The sequence below is a fragment of the Stenella coeruleoalba genome, assembly GCF_951394435.1.
Source record: "Stenella coeruleoalba genome assembly, chromosome: 15".
NCBI classification, from domain to species: Eukaryota; Metazoa; Chordata; class Mammalia; order Artiodactyla; family Delphinidae; genus Stenella; species Stenella coeruleoalba.
In genome coordinates, this window is record NC_137161.1 from 36,142,070 (window position 1) to 36,166,205 (window position 24,136).

Here is a 24,136-nt window from a genome sequence, read left to right on the forward strand (position 1 = left end):
TAATTTTTCATGTATACTAACAGGAATAGACACAAAGGAACATTATTTTTATTAAAAAATTTTTTCTAATTGTAAAAATGGTGCTTATTGTAGATAAATTCAAAAATTCAAGAAAACATAAAAATGAAGATCACCATTATTCTACCACCCACAAAAAAAATCACTATAACTTAATGTTATATGTCCCATATAACATCTATTCTATTTTTTTATAAAATTAGGATTATATTGGACATACGATTTTTATCCTGTTTGTTTTCTCTTAACATTGCATTGTGATTACTTCCTACATAATTTTGTATTAAACATAGCTGTAACGGTTGTATACTTTTAAATCACGAAGGACTATAACATTTCAGGAATATTCTATTACTGGATAGTTAGGTATTTTTGTTCCAGTGCTTTAAAATCATTTCTATTCCTCTTCAAGATGTAGATACTTACAAATTGGCATATTATAGTGTATTTCTTTAAAAAAAAACCCATAAGATTAATTAGGTGTGTACTCTTGATTTAAATTGTAGTATTTCAGGAATTAGAAATAGGGAGATTAATTTTGAGTAATGTTATATCATACAGGCATTTAAAAACCAGATGCGTTTAAGGAAAGGCCCAGTTTTGCTTGCTTTAATGTTGGCCCAGGTTTGGAGACTAAAGCATTTACAGACCATTAACTGTAATAGTTTACTCTTGAGACCACTTGTCATAATGAGCTGTCAATTGTTGTGCATCTAAGTGTAGTTAAAGGGACCGTTGGGCTGGCACTTTGAAAGCCAGCGTTTATAAATGTGCAGGAATTGAATTATAAATGTGGTGGTTCAAGCGAGGCTCTACTGCGTCATGCCCGTCTGGATGCACTGTGTGGTCTCTGGAAGATTTTGTGTCCATTTAAAAATAAGAAACAGTGAAAATATTGTGTGCTTGAGCATATGGCTACATGATTTTCATGTTCCTTACGATATATTTTGGGAAAAAAATTTTAATCAAGAGTTATGAATCAGTATTTCTTTATTAGGCATGCAATGCATTAGTTTCAGCTGATAGTTTGGAGAGAGAAAGATGGAAATTGAAAATATTTAAATGTACTTTTTCTTTATAGGTGACTCAATAAAGCTATAGTCTCTAATAATGTATAGTCTGTATTACCTGTTTTATCATGTTTCTGAACAATGTTTGCCTTTTCAAAATATGTGCACTTTAAAAGTAGCTACTCTACTTTTAAAAATTAGTATGACATAACTGGATTACATTTCACATTTTTTTCATGGTTAAGATGCCCTTTGCTTTGAGTGTACAAATTCTAAATGATCACACAGTTAAGAAACTCTTGAAAAATCTTTTTTTTTTTTTTTTGACATTTCAACTGTTTAATTTTATCCTCTTTTGAAAGGTCAATATTTGGTATGTGAAAAGTTCCCCTTGAAATTTGTTTCTTTCTTTTCCTTTTTTTAACACAAAAGTAGTAGTACCTCCTTGCTAGAATAAAACAATATAGGTGAGTAAAAAGCAAATATTTTATTCAATTCCACTCTCTCTCTTCATTAGAAGTGACCGTCATTAGCAGTTTGGTGAGTTTTCTTCCAGACTTTTCGTCTAAGTTTTTACCAAGCTAGGTCGGTAGGTAGATGATGATACACAGATGATATGCAGATTTTCCTATGTAAATTACCCAGTTCTTTCAAATAGTATACATAAAGTGATCTAATAGGAGTCTACGATCTATGTTATGTGTTGCTACCATACAGATTAGAATAGAGGTCAGCATACTTTTACTGAAAAAGGCCAGAAGGTATTTTTGACTATGGGCTCCACACTTTTTATTGCAACTCTTTAGTGTTGTAGCACAAAATAGCCACAGACAATACCTAAATGAATGGGTGTGGTGGCTGTGTCCTAACAAAACTGTATTCATGAACACCAAAAGTTGGATTTCATATAATTATCATGTGTCATGAAATATTATCCTTTTGATTTTTTTCAACCATTCAAAAGTGTAGAAACCAAACTTAGCTCATGGGCTCTATAAAAGCAGATGGATGGCAGGCCAGATTGGTCCACGGGCTGTACTTTGCCAACCTCTGGTCTAGAGTAAAAAAAAAGATAAATTTATTTACAAAATTCAATCATACTTTTTTTTCAGAGTTAAATATCATAGTGAGATTAATAAAGGCAAAGAAAACACTTCTTTTATAGAATACTCACCTGATACTTCACGGATAGTGAATGAAAGGAAATATTTAAGAAGCAAGCAAATGAGAGAAGAACGGCTGAGAGCAGACTTATGTGGGGCCTCAAGTGCTGGAGGGCCAAAGGGGGTTTTGGTGTTATGACCAATTCACAAACTCCCTCAGCACTTCCCCAGGGAGAAGTATCCCCAATCCTGTTTCTGAAGCACAGCATTAGTATAAACTTCTGCTTCACATGGAGACCTATATTTGCATGTATCATCTTTTTATATGAACTTTGTTTTGTAGTGTTAGTTGACAAGTATCATCTTTGTAATTGACAGTTTTTTTTACACACTCTGCAGTGGATTCTTAAAAGTTTATTAATTATGAAGTTTTGTATTACTTATAAGAATGTAAAATAGAAACATTGAAGGTTGCCCAGGAAATATGTTACCTTTTAAGCGCCCCCAAATAGATGCTTTATAATGTTAAGGCCATCCAATTGATTTCAAGGATGCTCTCCAAATGCCTCTGATGCTCTTGATTTGATCCATTTACCAGGTGTGTCTCTTGATGGCAATTCTGCTTTCACACCAATGAGAACACTGTGATCCAGTTTTGCTACCTTGTGGAGTAATTGCTAGTTTTAACATTGTAAAATAAAACAATAAGACACCTATTGTGGTACCTGTGAAATTGTTATTTTCCACCATAATTGCAAAATACTACCTGTAATTCATAAAACAAAAACTTTTTATCCTGAAATAAGGAACAGTTGATTAAGGATTTATACTATCTGATTTTATATGCTTGGTATGTGGTTTAATGAAAGTGTGTGGTAAAAAGTAAAAATAAATTTATTGTGTGTGTGTTTTTTTTTAAACCACTTGTCCCGTATTTCATTTAGTTCATCTGAAGTAGAGAATAAAATAGTGTTTCATTTTTTTCTATTGTCTAATTTGGCAATTTGAGGAATGAAGGATATTCTTACTAGATAACCAAATACAAGTGTCAAAATACATACATGCATGCCATACACACACATACATGCATACAAATGCACACAAGCATATATGAAAAGGGGTTATATCTTTTTTTTTGAAGTTCTTTGTATAAAAGTGAGAAACTATACATCAGTGTAAAGAAGAATATAAAAGTGTGTGTATTTTTACTACCCAGCCATAACCGCTATTAATAATTTTGGGAATACCTTTCAGTATCTTGTGTCTCTCTCTATACACATATGCACATATACTTATATTTATTTCTTTGGTCCTATTTGTTACTTGTCTACCATGTGCCTGACACAGTGTGAGGCATTGTGGGCACAGAGGTGAACAGAACAAGCCCCTCTTTTCCTGAGGTTTACTTTGTTCTAGTTGGGGGAGATAGGCCATAACCAACAGGTTACTGTATATCTGGTGATGGTGCGTGATGTGAAGAACATTAAGAACAGGAAGAGGGACAAAGAAGGTGTAGGGTGTGTGTGTATGTGTAAGGGTTAGAGTAAACATGGTAAGGGTTATACTACCCATGCACTTTTGTAACTTGCATTTTGAAATTAAAAATACAGCATGAGGGGGCTTCCTTGGTGGTGCAGTGGTTGAGAGTCTGCCTGCCGATGCAGGGGACACGGGTTCATGCCCCGGACCGGGAGGATCCCACGTGCCGCGGAGTGGCTGGGCCCGTGAGCCATGGCCGCTGAACCTGCACGTCCGGAGCCTGTGCTCCGCAATGGGAGAGGCCACAACAGTGAGAGGCCCGTGTACATCAAAAAAAAAAAAAAAAAAATACAGCATGAACATTTTCTGTGTCAGTAGACATACTTCTAAATAAGCATTATTCTGAATGGCATACTCTACTGATATGAATGAATGAGTTTTATTTAACTAGTTGCCCAATATTATACAACAATTTTTGCTTTTTTAAAAATTTGCTTTTTATGAGCAAGGCTATAAGAGATATTATTTCCTGAAGATAAGCTTTTTTTGCACACTCTTAGGATAAATTCCTAATAGCAGAATTATTGGGTCAAAGAATAATCTTTTGTTAAGACTTCGGTTATGTGCTCAGTATGATTAAAAATATTATACGGCTACTTCGTAATTCAATTTGTTTTCCTTTCCTCTTCACTCTGCCCTCCACATTTTCAAAGTTTCAAATCCAAGCAAAGGATTTAAAGAACTTAAAGGACTTGGTACTGTGATAACATACAACTTTAGTGGTGAATTTTTTGTTTCTGAAATCAGATTCGTATTGTGGGTGGGAAGGCTAGTGCACTTATAATTGCATCATTGCACAAGCTAACAAAGTCCTATTTGTTGCTTACAAAGTTGGTGTGAAACGAAGAGAAAAAAACATTAAGCACAACAAGCCAGGAGCTTTGGAAATGCAAGAGGGTCAGTGCAAGTTTCAACATGTCATTTCATTTGCTTTTTTTTTTAAGGTCTGATGAAAGTCTAAGAATATTGAACTGCATTACAAAAGAAGCATTCAGTCTTGGGAGAAGACCATTTTATATTTTTTCAACTTGCCTTAGGATAGTTTTTTTTATCACAATAAAATAAAATTTATTATTTTAGATGAAAATTTCTAATTTACCATCACCTTCCACTGGTTTTCTTTCAGGTGACCATCTATGTAATACTAATGCTAACAATATTGGCGTATACCTACATAGCATCTACTCTGTGCCAAATATTAGATTATCTCATTTTAAAGCTAGACAGAGAGATTCTTTTTTCTTTCTTTTATATTAATTTTATTGGAGTATAGTTGATTCATAATGTTGTTAGTTTCAGGTGTACAGCATAGTGATTCAGTTATACATATACATATATTCATTCTTTTTCAGATTCTTTTCCCATATAGGTTATTATAGAATATTGAGTAGTTCCCTGTGCTATACAGTAGGTCCTTGTTGGTTATCTGTCTTATATATAGTGGAGTGTGTGTGTTAATCCTGAGCTACTAATTTATCCCTCCCCCGCCTCCACGTTTCCCCTTTGGTGACCGTAAATTTGTTTTAGAAACCTATGAGTCTGTTTCTGTTTTGTAAATAAGTTCATTTATATCATTTTTTATATTAGATTTCACATATGAGTGATGTCTTATGATATTTTTCAGGGGGATTATTTTCCACAAGAGAAAGTGGAAACTTTAACACCAAGGTACTAGAGGGTTAGCAGCTCTAAACCCCGTTGTTTTGGGCTCATTTTGACATTCTCTGTGTATTGTATTTTTAATACAAAATTATGTATTTAGTGACAAGCTTGGAAACAGATTAAGAAGTTTCTCGTACCAGAGTTGCTGCTCAAAGTGGAAAAATGCAGCCAGGGGTGTAAGTCAGTCAGAGCCCTGCTTCATTGTCTTTGGGGATTGAGGCTTCTAGTGAGGTGAGGAGGTTTGAACTTTCATTGATCCTTGGGACTTGTTAATGTTAGGGCACTTACAGGCCAACCCTATTTAGGCAGTTATCGCAGAACCACAGAGAGTGAGTCCTAGACCTGCGATTACAGAGGGAAAATGTGAATCTTTTTGAAGACTGCAGCTACCTACCACCTGCCTCAAATCAACAATAAACCTCTAATGATCTGTATGACAATGCAGTGGATTTGGTGGGAGATACATGCATACTTCAGAACGTCTGCTTGCATCCTCCTTTTTTGAATTTAAAAGATAAATTACTTTAATTGATGTGTCGTCTAGCCAGTTTCTAGCACATAAATAACTTTCAAAGTGGAAGGCAGTTTCAGCCACAGAAAATTGATGGTATTTTCACTGCAAGTGTTTCCCCTTAAAGTCATTGAAAGAGTCCCTTAGCAGATGTTTTCTGTGTTTGGATTGTTTTCCCAGGAAACCCATGAATGATGTTTGCACGTGACGGCGCAGTTGCCTAGGTCAGGAGCAAACTTATCTGATCTCACGTGTTGGAGACTGGACATCTTCTGTGTTGACTTTGCACAATGGCAGCTATTTGGAAAGAAATCATCTTTTTCTTAGTGGGATAAATTGAAGATGTGGTCATGTCAGCAAGAAATTAACATAAAGCACAAGCAAAGCAAACTAGTTTCTCTGTATTAACATAGAACATTATATTCATTATGCCCGTCAAAATATAGGAGGGCTAATTGAGACTGAAAAAATAAAGTCAACGCTCCTCTAAGGGTTTCCTGGCAAGGCAGCTCATCCCCTCTAAGCCTCTTGCCTTTCCTTCACTGTGGGCCTCTGGGCTGTCACATAACAGAATCTTGTGAAATTACATTAAATTAGAGAACACTCGGGTGGTATTAATAGCATGTCTTGACATTTTTTCATGGCTCAAGGAACAATAACTGATTATCTACTGTAAGCCAGATCTGCTTTGTGCTGGAGCAGTTCTTTCTATCTGTCTGTTAATCTTTCTATCCATCTGTTGACCCATCATTTGATGTATCAACCAATCAACTAAATGATCTGTTGATCTTCTTTCCTTCCTGCCTGCCTGCCCTCCCTCCCTCCCTTCCTGACTTCTCTTCTTCCAAACTAAAATCTAAACAAAGCTAGAAGCAGGCAGTCTCCCGGCAGATGAGCTCCGAATTCTAATCTTACCTTGGGTCCTGACTGACAAGATAACACTTGCTCTCTGTGACCTGAAATTTCCTCACCTATTGAATGAAGGGCTGAGATCAGCGCCTTCCAGTGCAGTTGGCAGTTTCGGGCATTTGTAGCTTCTGGATCTGCCTCTATTTTGGTCCTGGCTTTACCACTTCCTGTCTGTGTGACCGTGGGCAATTTATTTAATCTCACTATGCCTCAGTTTCCTCATCTCTGAAATTAGGATCATAATTTTACTTACCAGCTGCTTGGAAGATCAAATGAGGTGATCTGTTTAAATTGCTTAGAACAGTGTGTGGTGCATATTAAATGCTCAACAAACATTAACCTTGTTACCATTACTACAATTATCTCTCATTTGTGTGCCATAGATGCTTGACCTCCTTTCCTGTCTCCCAGTTTTCTTCTCCTGTCCATCTTCACAAAGCTCATAGTCTAGTATTGAGACAAGTGTAATTACCTGGCAAAAATAGAGGAAGAAGATGACCTGTAATTGGGTATTAGAGGATGAGAAGGGGTTTGCCAGGGAGAGAAGGCAGGGGGCCATCGTGGGCAGAGGGAACTGTGTTAGGAGGTGGGAAAGAACTCAGCAGGCTTGGTGTACAGCACTCAGTTGTGGCTGGTGTGGAGGATGCTTGTGGGGTGATGGAGGGAAATGTCATCCTGCATCAACATACAGAGGGACACACAGTCACACCAGAGACACTGGCTCTTCACCACAGTGATTCGCCTCCGTTGGGGGTGGGGCATCCATGATTCCCCAAGGGGTGGGATGTGAATCTTGGAGAGGCTGTGAGGGACTCATGTATGGATTATGAAACCCTCACCATTTTCCCCCTGGGGATACATGCTTCTCTTTTTCTTCACATTGATGTAATTTAATCTCAGGGCTCACTTATCCACTGGCCAAACTTTGGGGGATAAGGAGCCCCAGTTTTTACGCTACTGATTTAATAGCTAAGCAGCTCAGCATAGCACAGAGAGCCCCACGTTGGGTATTGTGAGGCTTCAGGCCTGGATTTGCTTCTAACCAGTGGTGGAACCTTAAAAGCCACTTTCCTTCTCTAGGTCATGTTTATCTGTGGGATAAGAGAAGTGGTTTGGGGGTTCTTATGCACCCCTTTGGCAGTTCGGTGAAGCCTCTAGGAACCCCTTCTCTAAATAACTTTTTAAATGCATCAAATGAAATACACAGAACTACAAAGGAAACTATTACATTGAAATAAAGATATAAAAATAGTAAATACATCTGTGGCATGATAATGTGTGTACATTATTAACACATTAAGTGGCATAATAGCTACTGTAATTTTGAATTATTGATGAACACAAGTGATATTTTGTAATATCTGAAATAATTCTAATGTGATAAGAAAATATCTGGAATTTATATTGAAAACCAAGTCATAGGTGGTGTTAATACCACTGTGGTTTGTGATTTATATTTATAATTAGAGGAAATGCCATACTTCAGTTAGAGTTGAGTGAAAATAATCATGTAATTATTTTTACCATCCCAATTTATGGAGCCTTGGGTTATATCTGTGGACCTGTTGGGTGGTCCATGGAACTCAGGTTAGTGATTCCTGGACTAGATGACTTCTAGGATATTTCCTTTCCTGATTCTTTGGCTATCAAATGATGTGATAATCTGCATAATAGTCAATTTCCAAATAAGTGAAAAATGTTAAAATTCCCATATAATTTTTAAAGCTCATGTCATTGATTATGAGAAAAACCAAAGTGCTCAGGGGGCACAGGAGGAACTTTTATCTATGGTATTTTACCGGTGTCTGGTTCAAGAGTGCTAGTAGCCATTGTTCAAGGCCCTTGGTAATAACAACTAAAGAGGTGTCGGTTGCGCAGTTGATCTCATTTACAATAGTTATGTTCCATAAAGTCTCCATGAACGTTGACTTAGTGAATACAGAGCCATTGCTCTTAGTGGACTTGCGGGGATAGGTTCCCATGAGCCTCTGGTCACATTTTGATCAGCTGATCAATATATAACCTTGTTTAAAAAAAATCGTACTTAATATGTATTGTTGATTCATTGACATTGAATTCACAGCCCGCAGCACTAAAACTCATGTCTGAATGAAGCTTGTCTAACACGTATATTTTCTCGGTAAAGCACATCACAGCCTTCTTGAGCTTAGGAGCACTAGACAGCACTTCAGCATGATGCTCAGGGCCTTTTAAAGAGTGAAATCATCAACAAAAAGCACAAAATTTCGAAAACTATGCCACTACATAGACTGTAGAAAGAACACTTGTTTACGGTATGAGAGCTGAATCAAGAAGGTAGAGCAGAGCTTTGTTTGACCTCAGCTGGAATCGTGTGCATCAGTGGCTCAAATTTTTTGCCTCTCTGCACATGTCCACTAAGGACCGCCAAAGTGCTACGAGTAGCTGAATTTGCAATACTGGGGATTGACCATATATGTTATATTTCTCTCTGGACCTGAGATCTAGTTGTGACACTGCCACTCTTTGTGTCTGACCTTGGTTTAGTGGTTTCACTACTCTGGATCTCTGTTTTTTTATTCATAAAAAAGGGATGTTGGGATAGATCAGTAGTAGTAGTAGTAGAATTTTTTTTTTAATAGTAGAAGTAACTTTATTCACGTGAAAGCCCAAGGTATAAAGCAGTAGTCAGCTCCTTGCCTCCTCCACATCTCTTGCCCGCCACCATTTTTATCAAGAACATGTGGAAAACTATTGGGCTAGACTTCCAAGGCCATTTTTCCATTGGGTTATATTTTATTCATTTGACAAATACTGAGCTTGGCACAATTCTATGTGCTGTTCTTGCACCAAATTCACTAAAAATTGATTAGAGCTATTTGAAAATGGCCTGCAAATACTTTTTATTTGTAATTCTTATTAAATAGGTTTTCTACTAGTTCTGCATCTTCTGACCTCTCTTAATAATGAATGGCCGAAATTAATCTTTCAAATTTGCTATTGTTTCAAACTCATCAGATTCATTTAGGAGCTCTGTTCAGTCTTCACTCACCCTGGTATGGGCATCCTTCCTCTGTGAGATTAGAATCAGAAACGCCCTCCTCATTGGTCATATCTGAAGGTAGGTCATTTGGAAAACAGGACCCCCACCCACAAGGTAAACCCATTCCAGGGGACACCCAGTATTTTCCTGGGCATCCCTGCCACTTTGGGGTTGTGTTTACCGCTCTACTAGAAGGTTGTCATGATGGAGATGCCTTTCCCCTCTGGAGCATGCATTTTTATAATCCCTGTGTGCCAAAATAGTAAAATAATGTAACAGTATGCATTAAAACAATCTTGAAGCGACCTTCTACTAGTTTAAAGCACATTATAATTTTTACATATGGCAATTGATGTGTGGTTTTTCTTAGTCTTCAATGAAAACTAAGTTTTGTACCTAGATTGTACCTGGTTCTTCAGAAGAGATTGATTCCTCTAAGAGGAAAATTGGGAAGAGGGGAATTGACAGTAGATTTGGATCAGTTTGTTTTAGTCCAGTGAGTGTATTATAAAAATGAAATCTTCAAATTCACCTGAAGACTAGTACTTAATCTTTAGTGAGGGAATCTTTCATCATCGGTATTTCTGTCCTTTAGGGAAAAAAAAAGTAGGATTTTCCTCTGAAATGCCTTTTTCTTATGAAATGATGAGATTGAATGATTTCTATTTCTGTACTGAGAGCTGGCTTAAGGAAGGCACGAAGGTGTGGTAGCTTCAGTTTTAATTTGGTATGGATCATTTCATGTCTACAATCATTGGTTTTTAATAAATCTGTTGATGTTCAGAAGGTCTGGGCCAAAAAGACGTGGTCTACAAGGAAACCCTGTTCCAACTGTGGAAGACTGCTACCTTGGTGGCCCCAGTGAACTCTGCCTCCCATCACTCAGGCCCTTGTATATTCCCCTCCTCATTGACTTTAGACTTGACCATACAGCTTGCTTTGGTCAAAGGGACATTAGCAAGCATGATGCAAGCAGAGGCTTGGTAAGCACTGGCACATTAGGGCTTGTCCTCTGGGAATGCTCCTTCTTGGAAGCCACCCTTGGTGCTATAGAAAAGCTTAGGCTAGACTCTTAACTGATCGGCCATGTGGAGAGAGAGAGAGACCTTGAAGGATGAGAGCCATCTTGAATGTTCCAGCCCCAGTCAAGCTTCTGACTGAATGCAGCCTATGGAGTGACCTCAGCTACACCACGTGGAATAGAACTGCTCAGCTGAGCCCAGCCAACCCAGTGAATTGTAAGAAATAATCAATTATTGCTGTTTTAAGTCACTAAGTTTTGCAGTGGTTAGTTACATAGCAATAGATAATGGAAATTATACCCTACTTCAAAAAAGTGTGTGCAAAGGGACATTATTCTGCAAAGATACCTTGTCCATTTGGTTTGTAGAAAACTGCATTTCATAATGCTGTGATGCTGTGATGTCTTCAGAAGTACAGTGAGCAAGGGTAGGCATGCATGTGCATGTATATGTGTGTATGTATGTGTGTGTGTGTTCGTGTGTGTGTGTGCATGTGTGTGTGAGTTAGATATTGTGGGATCCTTTCTTCCACCATTGCAGCTGAGTATTATGCATGCAATATTTTTATTTCCACGAAGGGTATACCTGAGGAAGGTACCTTGAAAAGTAATTGCTCTTTTATTCATTCAGGTTGTGGAAGATACTGAAAAGTATAAAGAAAATAGCCATCACCCAGAATCCCACCACCCAGAGGCTAACTTTGGGAAGCTTTCATATTGTAACAACAGTTAACATAACAAAAAACTTCACTTGATTCTTCTTTGAAAGTCTATTGTATAAAGTAGGTCCACTGAGAGGGTGGACTCTGATATCCTTATAAAAGTGGTTATAAATGTGCACCCAAATCTGCAGGTTCACGTGCTGGATTTATAGTTTATATCCCCTCACTCCACTTCATTCTCCATACTGCTGTCAGACTGCTTTTTCTAAAAGGCAAATTTCTGACTTTGTTCTGCCTATGCAGTAGGTCCACACTGCCTCTAGGACGGTGGGTCTCCATTAAGGGTGATTTTGCTTCTGGGGAACATCTGGCAATGTCTGGAGACATTAATGACTGTATTGGGGGTGTTAGGTGTTGCTATTATCTAGTGAGTAGAGGCCAGGGATGCTGCTAAACATCCCACAATCACAGGACAGGCCCCCACAATAAGGAATTATCCAGCCCAAAATGTCAGTAGTGTGGTCACTGGCTCTAGGGTAAGGCCAAAATAGTTGTGCCCTTTCTGACTTCACACTGACCTCTGACCTTTTATCGCTTGTGCATTTTCCATATGCAGTACTAAATAGATTTCTGTTTTCATATCTTCTCACCTTGTGACTCTTTCCCGCAGTCTGGAAAACCCTTTCCCCAGAGGTAATTTGTTCTTTGTGTATTTTATTACTATGACTCTGCTCACTTGCATTTTTCTAACTACACTGAGTTGCAGTTACTTTTTGAAATCTGTTTTCCCTTCAAGCTGTGAATTCAAGGTGAGCTAGGACCAAACCACATGTCTAGTAAACATTTGGGTGAATGAATGAATGTTTGAATAAAACCAGTGAAAAAGAGGGTGGAGCTGCACACGTTGAGAACAGTACATGGCTCACCCTCAGCAAGTTTTCTTTGCTAGCGGATGTGGCTCCTTCCTGCAAAGGCACTGTGGTCACCAGTTCCCACTGCACATGATTTCAATGTCACTGCACTTCCCGGGGGATCTTCCTCAGGCTTCTTTGCCCCATAAGCCCCATAACAGGCATCAGTATCTGATTTCAGGTGGCTTGAGGGAGTAGAGAGGTAACCTCAGGCATGTGAGGAGTGGGGAGATGAAGCTTTGTGCCCCAGATGCCCACCTGTAAGAACCAGGGAAGGGAAGGTTTTAGAGAAGTGAAGGATTGATTCAAGCCCCTGTCTTTTGCCTTAAGTTACATCAACATTAACTCAGCATGATGTAAAACAGTTGTTCTCAAACTTGTATGCCTGTCACTGTCACCTGTACAGCTTCAAAAAATACTGTCGTTGGTTGTCCAGCACCCCAGAGATGTTGATATAATTGGTTTTTGGTATATCCTAGGCTTCATAATTTCTGAAAGTTTTCTAGGTAAATCTATTATCTTTGAGAATCACTGATGTAGACAATTAGGTAGATTATAGCTCTTCATGCTAGTATTTCCAAAGTAATTTAATAATTTTCTTTTTGGTAATTTAATATTTCTTAACAATTTTTGTATAAATAATAAATTAGTATTTATAACTTTGTTTAAATTTATATTGGCTGTAAGATAATTTAATATCTAACTTTTTAGTAATTGACATTGTGTAACTTCATTTTCTTCTTTCCTCTTCCTTCTTGAAACTCCTCCTTTCCTTCTTTACCTTGAAACTCATATGAAATATCATAGAGAAGCAGCTGACCATTCTTCGTGTTGGAGGAAATTGGAAGGAAACCATTTTTTAGATAGCCTGCCCACAAAGATGCAACATTAGAACTTTCCTTTTGGTTTGTATCCTCCCTCTTCTGTTTCCCATACCCACAAACTCTGAATTCTTTGTGCCTAAGAGAAAAACTAGGAAGACCCCTCCATCGTCCTAATAGTTCTTCTAAAAGACTTACTGTACTCTGAGGTTCTGCACTTTTTTTTTTTTTTTTTTTTTTTGCGGTACGCGGGCCTCTCACTGTTGTGGCCTCTCCCGTTGCGTAGCACAGGCTCCGGATGCGCAGGCTCAGTGGCCATGGCTCACGGGCCCAGCCGCTCCGCGGCATGTGGGATCTTCCCGGACCGGGGCACGAACCCGTGTCCCCTGCATCGGCAGGTGGACTCTCAACCACTGCGCCACCGGGGAAGCCCGGTTCTGCATTTTATTACAGATGGTGCATTTGTTATGAATATGCTGGGTAAGAAAAAAAAGTGAAAGAGCCTTTTTTTTTTTTTTTTAAAGTCGGGTTATTTTTTGTTACTGAGTTATTTGAGTTCCTTATATATTTTATTTTTAAAAAGATTATTTATTTTATTTACTTATTTTTGGCTGCATTGGGTCTTTGTTGCTGCACGCAGGCTTTCTCTAGTTGTGGCGAGCAGGGTGCTACTCTTTGTGGTGTGCTTCTCATTGCAGTGGCTTCTCTTGTTGCAGAGCACAGGCTCTAGGCGCACGGGCTTCATTAGTTGTGGCACGTGGGCTCAGTAGTTGTGGCTCACAGGCTCTAGAGTGCAGGCTCAGTAGTTGTGGTGCATGGGCTTAGTTGCTCCATGGCATGTGGGATCTTCCTGGACCAGGGCTCAAACCTGTGTACCTGCATTGGCAGGCGGATTCTTAACCACTGTGCCAGCATGGAAGTCCTGAAAGAGCCTTTGAATGCTGTCTTATCATCTTCCTCCCTCCATGTCCTCCTCTGCTCCCTTCTACCCTGCTTCCAGGCATTTTGTTTGCTTGTCATATGTTTCCAGATATTACTGAGACAAGGTCTTGATCACCTGTCAGAACGGTGTTGCTCATGACCAGTGGTTGGACTGATTTTTGCCATTATCTTAAATATGAGAGCTAGAAACAACATTCATTCCATGGCACTGCATGCCCAGCACTGCACTTTTGTTTTTTCCCTTAATATTCAGTTTATGGAATTTGGGATCCAGTGGCTTCTGCCACTAAGTAGGTAAGCACTGCTCTAGGGTGGCCACTCTGGGCAGAGGCAATAGCTTTAAGAGAAGAACAGAATCATTCTGAGGTGCAGAATTTTAGGTCACTATATTCTGTTTCATTTCAAGAGGGAACGTTAGAGTAGGAAGAGTTTGTTGAGATGGTATAGATAGTGTAACCCTATTATGCCTTTTTTTTTCCATTTAATAAAACTAAAGCCGAGGGCCCTTCTTTAATTCACCATTTGATCACTGCTTATGGAAGGACCCTAGGTCCCCCTTTTGGAGGTGCTACTGGGTGTGGGGAATGAGGAAGTGAAATGATTTGTTCAGTGAGACAAAGTTTTGGCAGAACCACAACTATAAAGCAGGTCTCCATTTCTTGAGGTGCTTACTTTATACAAAATTTCCAGTCTTGATTTTTTATAGGTTTTTCCCATAATGGAGTAAGACGATGGTCAATAGATGTTTATACAAGATTTATAAGTTTAAGAATAATTGACTATACGTATGCTGTCAAAGCTAGGAAATTTGACTTAAATTAGTATCTAATGGCCATTTGGTTGATAGGTTCAGTTCTTAATTTCTAAAAGTTATTTTCTTATGTATGTGTAACTGAATAACTTTGCTGTACATCAGAAACTAACACATTGTAAATCAACGATACCTCAATAAAATAAATTTAAAAAATAAAAGTTTTTTTATGGTAATACAAAAGTGCTTTTTGCTTTTTCTGAATTACCTAACTTTAAGAAAACACACCAAAGAGTGGAATTTTGTGTCAGTCCACTGTTGGGCTGTATGATTTATGTCCCTTTTACTGCTGAAAATGTTTAGCAAACTTTAAAGCTGGATGAGAAACTTAAAGGTCCTCTTATCTGAGTTCATTGGACAGATGAGGAAATCAAGGTCTGGGGAGGTTGTTATTTGCTAAGGTTCACAGAGCAAGTTCAAGGCCAAGTCGGAGACTTAGAAGTCACATTGTTTGACTTCAAGTTCAGTACATTTTTCCCTGGGTGCAGAGTAACCACAGGCAGGGCCAGTACCACACATGCACACGTGCCCACACTCTCACATTCTTCATAAGTCTGTTTTCAGAGGCATGGGTTGTGGATTGTCTTCTCCCAAAGCTGGCCTGAGATGAGGGTTGGGGTGCAAATAGCTTACTTGTCAGACGGTCCCAGGAAGCACAAGTAGGGGAGTGGGGATGTGAGATAAGGAAGGAAATGTAGCCAATATAGGGTGTGTGGACCCCAGGTTGATCCCACTGGGGGCAACGGAGTGCTGTCTGCAGAGCACTGTGTTTTGGAGGCGGTGTAGAATAGGCTTCACAGTAGTCTTCTGCAGGGGTGAAGAGCTGGGCTATTTGTTGGAGGTCTTACTTGTAGGAACTTGATGAAAAGCCCACCATCAGAGTCTCGGGTCCTAGAGTAAGGCCTCGTCAGTGTGTGTGGGAGCTGAGTGCCGAGGGGCTGTGGAGGGGTCACTTCTGCAGGCTCACAGGGAAACGGAAATGGGTGTAAGTGGAGGTTCCTACACACAGTGCGATTCCGACAAACATCCCGTCTTGGCTCTTTTCTGTTCTTACCATCTGCGCGCCTCGTGCTCTAGTAGGAGGTAGGTGGGGCTGAGAAGTAGGTACTGCCTGTGATACCATCAGTGTTGGATAGTCTCTTTGGCCCTCCTGATCTGCGCTCCACCTTCTGCATGTGCTCATGTCTGCAGATGGAGCATTAGATGCTGCGTTGATGGGCTTCCTTGCCCTCAGGCGTCTGCACGGATTCAGGAAGTGGGAGGCTAGAGCAGAAGATTGGATGGAGGAGGAACAGGAGGTCAGCCTCTATCCCCCCAGGTTTCTTCTTGACACTGGGCTGATGGTTGTCTCTGTCGTCCTCCCGGAAGCCACAGAGTCTGTCTGGCAACCCCTCCTGTAGCCACAGCACTTTCACTGTGTTCCGGTGGCTCTGTCTTCGTGCCCCTCTGGCCTAGGGCTCTTCAGATTCCCTGGTTGTCTTCCTCAAGCCCTGCCCACACCTGGTAAATAATCCCTTATTAAATGCCCTCAGCTGTCTCCTGTGTGTGTTCCATCTGTCTCCTGCTGGGACCTTGGCTGAGACACCATTTTGAAGAGTTTGCTCTCCAGACAGAATTGGATGAGATGAAACAGCTAGAGACGGTGTGAAGATATAAGATAATGAAGTGTAAATTGTACTTGAGCCCTAAGGACACTCAGCAGGTAGGATGCATTAACAAAAGAAGTGGTGCTTATTAAAGAAGACTTTTTGGAGGGCTGCCTTACCTTTTAATTGGTGAACTTCTTTGTTTGGTCTCCTCTGAGTAGTGACTTGAAAATCAGAAGCTCTGCCTTATTAGGACCATGTATGCAGTTAATTATAATGTATCTATCAGATGGAATAATAGGTAATTCATAGAAACACAAGGGTGAAGTGGATCTACCCATCTGGAAATTTCAGAGATTTCTCTCATGTATTTTTGTTGTTGTTGGAAGTCAGTTCTTTATATAAAGTCCTTTGTGAAAACAAAACAGAATAAAAACAAACCAAAAAGAAGGGGCAGGGCAAATTAAAAAAAAAAAGAAAAAGGGAAAAGACAGGGACAAAGGACACAACGGGACACGACCCATTGTGCCTCCTTGGTCTCGTCCTCGGGCTCCTTGCCCTCTTTCACCTAAAGAACTTCTTAACTTCTCAGCTACTTTCTCGGCACTCTCATTTTTGCCAGATCCTTTCTCTTCTCTCTCTTCAGCCTCCCTCCTGCGTTCTTCAAACTTCGTTTTGAATTTCTGCGCATTCTCCGCGTTAATGGCTCCTGCTTGGGGCACTCGTCGGCGAAGTCGGCGTGGGTATTCCAGACCCAGGCGCTGTCGCTGCCCGCGTACGGCTTCAGCTCCATCACCGGCGTGATGCAGTGGTTGGCGCAGATCTTGAGGGCCTTGTCCCTGCGCCTGAGGAGGCGGATGGTCCCCTTCTCCTCGTGCTTCAGCAGCTTGACGTCCCCGGTGCCCCTCTCCTTCCACCCCGGGAGGTCATTCGCCGAAGCGAACCGAAACAGCTTGGCCCGCATTTTAAAAAATTCCTCTTCATCTTTTTCCAGCGTTTTAATTTCTCGCTCGGGAAGAGAAAGTATTAGCAAAAACTGGGGGTCATGGTTGGACTCGTCAGCATTCTCGGCGGAGGTGAGGTGGTCCTCGTGGGTGTCCTTGGGGGCCGCCATAGGCGCGGCGGCTACTCGTCGGCTCGGTCGTCGCGGGCTCCGCGGCCTCTCGGCGGCTGCTCGCAGCTCCTTCCTCCGCTTCTGGAGACAGTACCTCCTGCCCGCCCGCCCGCTCTTCCCTGTGCCCTGCGACCCCTCGTGTATTTTAATGTTAGATAAATAAGTCATTTCCTCCTAATTCCTTCTGTTCCTCATCCCTCTAATGGTTTATAATCCACTTTTTGGAAATTTTTTAAAAAAGCTGGTGTGAAAGGCATTTCAAGCAGCTTTGAGTAAGGCACTATAGCAACAGAAAGCACTCACTCTGTATATGTTTACAGAGGGCCTCCTGTGATTCCGGCCCTTTGCTAAGCACCATGGAGTCAGTAATGAAGAGTATTTGATCACTGCTTTCAGGGAAATCACGATGTAGTTGGGAAAATAGACGTTCAAACAAATAATTATGATAAATATTTTAAGTAGTATAGGCGTCTACAAAGTATTATGTGTATCTCAGTGAGGGTGTAGTTAAGCTTGGGAGTGTCTGATAATGCTTCATAGAACCAGTGACATTGAGTTGAGTCTTGAAACATGATAGTGAGATTCCCAAGGAGAGAAGGGGAGATGGTATGGAAGAAGGTATGGAATTTCCTCGTGGGTTGGAGAATCAATGAGGCATATGATGATTTGGCCAAAATGCTGGTAGCCTTTGGAGGAGTGCCTGGACTTGAGACCAAGGGATAGAATAGTAATCTAATCACTTAAAAGAATGTAGACAGCACATATACTCTAAACATATTAGGGATGAAGACAAAACAAAAACAATGTAGTTAAGAATCTTTGGGTGTTAACATATCGCTAGACCTCATGGAGCACATGTTCTAAATACTGAGCAATGCATGTTTCTAATTCATGAGTGTCTCAAAGGAGGGAGATAGAGCCATTGGTGTCTTCTATCAATACGTACCTTTGCTCAGATTTGTGCTCCCTTACACCAAATTTATCATGACAGAATTACCTTGTATCACTTTAGAATTACTAAAATATGGAAATATGGTGGATTACCTTTTCAATTACTAATGATTATGTTAGCATCCATATTTCACGATCACCCATTTAGTAGAACATATCTGACACCCCTGCCATAAGAGATACTTGAGCCTTATTCCTTCTAATTATTCTTGTTCCTAAACCTTTAGGATTAGTAATCTTGATATCCCAAGGCAGGGAATTGGTGAAGACTGTTTTATCAATTCCATAGTTGTAGACAGTGAACCAGTAACGAGTGCTGGTTACTTCATGGGGCACTGATAAATAAGAATTTCTCTGCAGAGGCATGAACAAAATGGTGACTGTAATACGGGGGTATTATAGCTAAAGCCTTTATGAACAGAAAGCCCTTAAGCTGGTCATGTTAAAGGCCATTTAATGTCAAGAAGTTTAGATTTGTGGATTACAGAGACAGGAACAAAGTCTGATCAAGTGTCATGGAACTAGAGTGGGAAAGCCCAGAATTAAGCTTGAACTCCCCTGTCATGCAGGGGCTGCATCTCTGCTTTATTCTTTCCTGATTTTATTTGCTACCTTGCTCTATTTCTGCTTTAGTTATCTCTTGCTTTAACTACCTCAAAACTTATTGGCTTAAAACAACCACTACCATTTAGTATCCCTCAGGAGTTTGACTGGGCTCAGCTGGGTGGGTCTTCTGCTCCACATGGTGTTGCTGGGGCTTTAGTTATCTGGGGGCTCAAATGAGTCAAATATTCAACCTGACACTCCCACGTGGCAGGCAGTTGATGCTGGCTGTAGTATGGGAGCCCATCTGGGATGCCAATGGAGCACCTGCGTGCTCTTCCATGAGGCCCCTGTCCACGTGGCTTGGGCTTCTCTCAGCCTGGGGGCCGGATGACAAGAGGGAGTGTTACATACGTGCAAAAGCAGAAGTTTCTGGAGCCCTGAAGGCCAGGATTCAGAAGTCCTGGGTGACCATTCCCACTGCGTTCTGTTGGTCAAAGCAGTCACAGGGCTAGCTTCCCAGAGAGGGGAAATAGACTTGGGAAGAGTGATGAACAATTTACAAATACTTTTCTTTTTCTTTTGTATGGGACTCAATATGCCCAACATGTCCCTCAGGCCCTACTGCATGGAAGCTTTTTAGTTCAGTGTTCATCACCAACTGGCTATATAGCCTCTGTGTCTGCAGAGCTCCCAGGTTCAAATGCTCCCAAGTTCAGATGCTTCCAAGAGACACTCATATTGGTTGCTGGCTGTCCAGTCATCGATGGGTTGAGAGGGCCAAGTCTTGTGCTACTGAGGATTTTCTTTGAAGGGCTGAAGTGGGATGGGTTATGTCACGGGTACTGCGGTCAGAGTAGGCAATGGCACATGAGAGCATCAGGGGGATTTGAAGGAATTCTCAGGTCCTGCCCATCCCTCCGAAGCTAGAGAGTTCTTTTCTTTCTATGTTCCCCAAAGCTCTGCTTGACCTGCCTTCTGACTTCTTGAGTCATCCCCTCCCTGCTTTGTTTTGTTTTTTAAGTTACTCCTGTGCCCTGTTCTCCCTCCTGCCCTCTGTCCTTCCATGGCCCTGGACAAGAAGCCTCTCTCCTCTCTCCCCATCTGTCACTTAGCTTCTAACTTACTCTTCAAATCTCAGCTCAAGTGTCACTTCCTCAGAGGAGTGTGGAACCCTTTGGATTAAGTCTCATGCCCTGTTCCATCTCAGTTTCCTTCATCACACTAATCAGAGTTTGTAATTGTGTACCTGTGTGTCTGCTTGATCACCTTCTGCCTCCCACCGGACTTTAGAGACAAAGGCGCGTGTCTGTCCTCTGGGCATCAGTGACTGTGAGTGGCTCAGGTTGGGTGCTGGCAACTACGTGTTTGCATGAATTAAAAATTGGAGGTAATTGCCTTGAAGAAGGAGTAAGTGGAGAGAATCTTTGTCTTGGTGAGAGAAGTTAAGAGCAGCCTGTTTTGGGGACTACAAGAACAGCATTTCTCAGGGAGTGCCCCCCGCCCCCCACCATGGTGATTTAGGAGTCAGTGAAGTCCTATTGTTAAGGCATGCTAGTGGAGGCTGTGTGGTAGTTTCTGAAATGTAGCAGGAATTCCTGCCTGGAAATTGATTCATAAGTGCCTGGTGAAAAGCCAACTTCTTTTTCTTTTTGCTTCTAGCACCATGTGGCCCCAGTTCTGTACTCAGAGATCTCAGTGATGGCCAAACTTTGTGGGGCCAGAGCTGTGCATTCCATTCCTGCTTACTCTCCCATTAGGCCAGTGTCTTGTTTGTAAGTCAAATTTCGGTTAGATTACAATTTGGGATGTCATATGCTGGGAGCATAATCTCGAGATAACCCCAGCCGTAACTTTTTGTCCAATTCTTCTGTTGCACACTATCTAAAAACAAAGTGAGTCAAAGAATAAAAATGGCAGAAGAGAAATAGAAAGATAGAGTAAGAAATAACTCAGATTCTGTTTTATTCGAAGATTCTGTATCCTTTTGAATTCTAGAGGTTTTCAATCCCACACTTTCAGAGACTAAGATGGAAGGTGACATTGTTTCAGTTAATCCATTTCACTGAAATAATTTAATTCAGTAAATATGTATTGAATTTTGTATCTCAGTGGCAGGTGTAAAGAAATACAAGTTGATCCATGACCATGAAGTTTGTACCTACCCAGGAAATATGGCATGCACCTGTGTCATGAGGTCCTAATGAGAGAGTCAGATAAAGAGGGCCATAATAGGACCTGACCTGAATAGGGGCTGGGGTAGTTACGGTGTGTTTTTATAGGGGGAGCATAATTTGAGCTAGTCCCCATGGATGAGTTGATTTAGGAAAGTTTGCACAGAAGGGAGAGAGAGAAAGGGCCTTACAGGCTGGGAAAGCCCCATGTGTGACAGTTCAAGTGAGAGAAAAAGCAAGAAGGCCCTTTTCACACTCCAGAGGGAGTGAAGGCCTTGTAGGGTAGGGATGAGAAGTTGGAGAATGGAGGGCTATGAAGAGACCCCTAGCCTTTGGGTGAGACCCTTGGAGGCCAAGTTGCAGGTGCTGAATGCTTGCAAGCAGAGGAAGTCACATCATAAAACCTCTACTTTCAGAATGTTATTTCGATCACAATTAGCAAGGGGGTTTTGATGAGGGAGAGGTTGGAGCCAGTGAGACTGCCTGGAAGGTTGTAGTGGTTGACACCACAATGGTGGCAGGAGAAACTGAGAGGGAGGGAAGTGTACAAAATAGGGTTCACCTCCTGCACTGCTGGTGGGAATGTAAATTGGCACAGCCACTATGGAGAACAGTATGGAGGTTCCTTAAAAAACTAAAAATAGAACTACCATATGATCCACCAATCCCACTCCTGGGCATATATCCAGAAAAGAAGAAAACTCTAATTCAAAAAGATACATGTACCCCAGTGTTCATAGCAGCACTATTCACAATAGCCAAGACATGGAAGGAACCTAATGTCCATCAACGGATGAATGGATAAAGAAGATGTGGTGTATATATATATATATATATATATATATATATATATATATATAGCGGAAATTACTCAGGCATAAAAAAGGATGAAATAATGTCATTTGCACCAATATCGATGGACCTAGAGATTATCATACTAAGTGAAATAAGTCAGAAAAAGAAAGACAAACATTGTATGATATCACTTATATGTGAAATCTACAAAAAGTGATACAAATCAACTTATTTACAAAACAGAAACAGATTCACAGACATAGAAAAAAAACTTATGCTTATCAAAGGGGAAAAGGAGAGAGGGATAAATTAGGAGTTTGGGATTAGCAGATACTATATATAGTATAGTATACTACTATATATAAAATAGATAACAAGGACCTACTGTAAAGCACAGGGGACTATATTCAACATCTTGTAATAACCTACAATCAAAAAGAATCTGAAAAAGAATATATATATACACACATACACACATCTGTATACACACATATATATGTATGTATAACTGAAGCACTTTGCAGTACACCTGAAACATTGTAAATCAACTATACTTCAATAAAATAAAAAACGGACAGTACTGTACTCTTACCAAAAATATAGAGTTCACAGGAAGAACTGGTAGTTCCATGTCTGGATTCACAGTGGAGAAGACAAAGGAAGAAACAAAGGGATATGAAGCCTGGGTGAGTGGAAACTTAGTTCCACGATCACCAGTACCAAGGTTGGGAATGGTTGCCAAGGTGGAGTGGACCAGAGGAATGAGGTATCTTAAAGCAATGGTGGATAACTGGGGGTCGGTAGAAAGATAAAGGCTGGGGATATAAATTAACGCATCATCAGAACCTGGTGAACTAAATAAACCCAATGAACACAAATTTGGAGTTTTACTGGGCATTTAAGTAGGAAAATAACGAACCTGTATAACCTTCAAATACAGACATGTAGTCGATCAATAAGTTATTTGTTGGTATAGAAAACATTCCCAGTTTACCAGTTTGTATGACCTTCCTCACTACCTCTGGTCCACTCACCACTGTCCTCTGCCCAAGTGCTGCAGTGGCCATCTGGCTGGTCTTGCTTATGTCCTCAGCCACCTGCAGTCTCTGCTCCACACAGCAGACCAGGTGATCCTTTGTGTGTAAGTCAGATCCTGTGGCTCTGCTTCTGGCCTGCAGTGGCTTCCTACCTCATTCAGAACATAAGCTGAAGCCCTTCAAAGGGCCTCTGGGGCCTGACCCAGCCCCTTCATCGGTCCCCGCTTTCCCTCGCTCACTCTGTGCTGCCGCCCTTGCCAACTGCTGCTCCTCACACACATAGGCACACTGCCCCCAGGACCTTTGCACGTTCTCCCTTTGCTTGCAACACTCTTCTTCCCAGTGTCTGTAGGACTTGTTCCCTCGCCTCCTTCCAATCTTTGCCAATTGGGCCTTTCTTTACCCTCCTGTTTAACATGGCCATCCCCCTGACTTTCACTCTGGGCCTGCTGCCCTACTTTACCCTTTTCCCTCTACAGCCTTTAGTGTCTTCTGATACCCAGACTGTTTACTTACCTGTGTGCCAGTCTGCCTCTCCAGAAGGGAGGTTCCATGAGAGCAGGGATTTCTGTCTGTATCACTCACCGTGGCAGCCTCAGTGCCTGCACAGCACCAGGGACTCAGTGATCACTTGTTAGGTGAATGAACAAGAGTCTGTTAGCAGCTTCTTTTTCGAGTGGCATTTTTGTGACATCTTTGAGATCAGCTGTCAATAATTTTTATCTTCATATCCAGGGATAATCAGCACTCAGTAAATGTTGAATAAGTGAATAGAACCTATAAAGTAAAAATGCTAACATGTTGCATTATCTAGTTCCAGAAATTTCCATTACTAAATGGAACCTTTAAATGGTGATGTGGGGAGGGGTGTGGAGGAATAGTTGCACTTCATTTAGCTGAACTTCCACTTGTGCTTCAGAATTAACATAGCAGTTTGGCAATTCTTTCATTATTACTAGGATTATTAATTGGATGCTATTTTAAAATTTGGCCC

General features: G+C 40.8%; 1 protein-coding gene and 1 pseudogene across 7 annotated transcripts in view; one reads left to right on the forward strand and one right to left on the reverse strand.

Annotated features, from left to right (window-relative positions):
- Nucleotides 1-24,136, forward strand: part of PLCB4 (phospholipase C beta 4) — a 418,385-nt gene that overhangs the window by 58,591 nt on the left and 335,658 nt on the right. The window lies entirely within an intron of this gene.
- LOC307198696 (ran-specific GTPase-activating protein-like) lies at nt 13,453-17,810 on the reverse strand (annotated as a pseudogene). The gene has a single exon. The product of its transcript is annotated as a ran-specific GTPase-activating protein-like (transcript).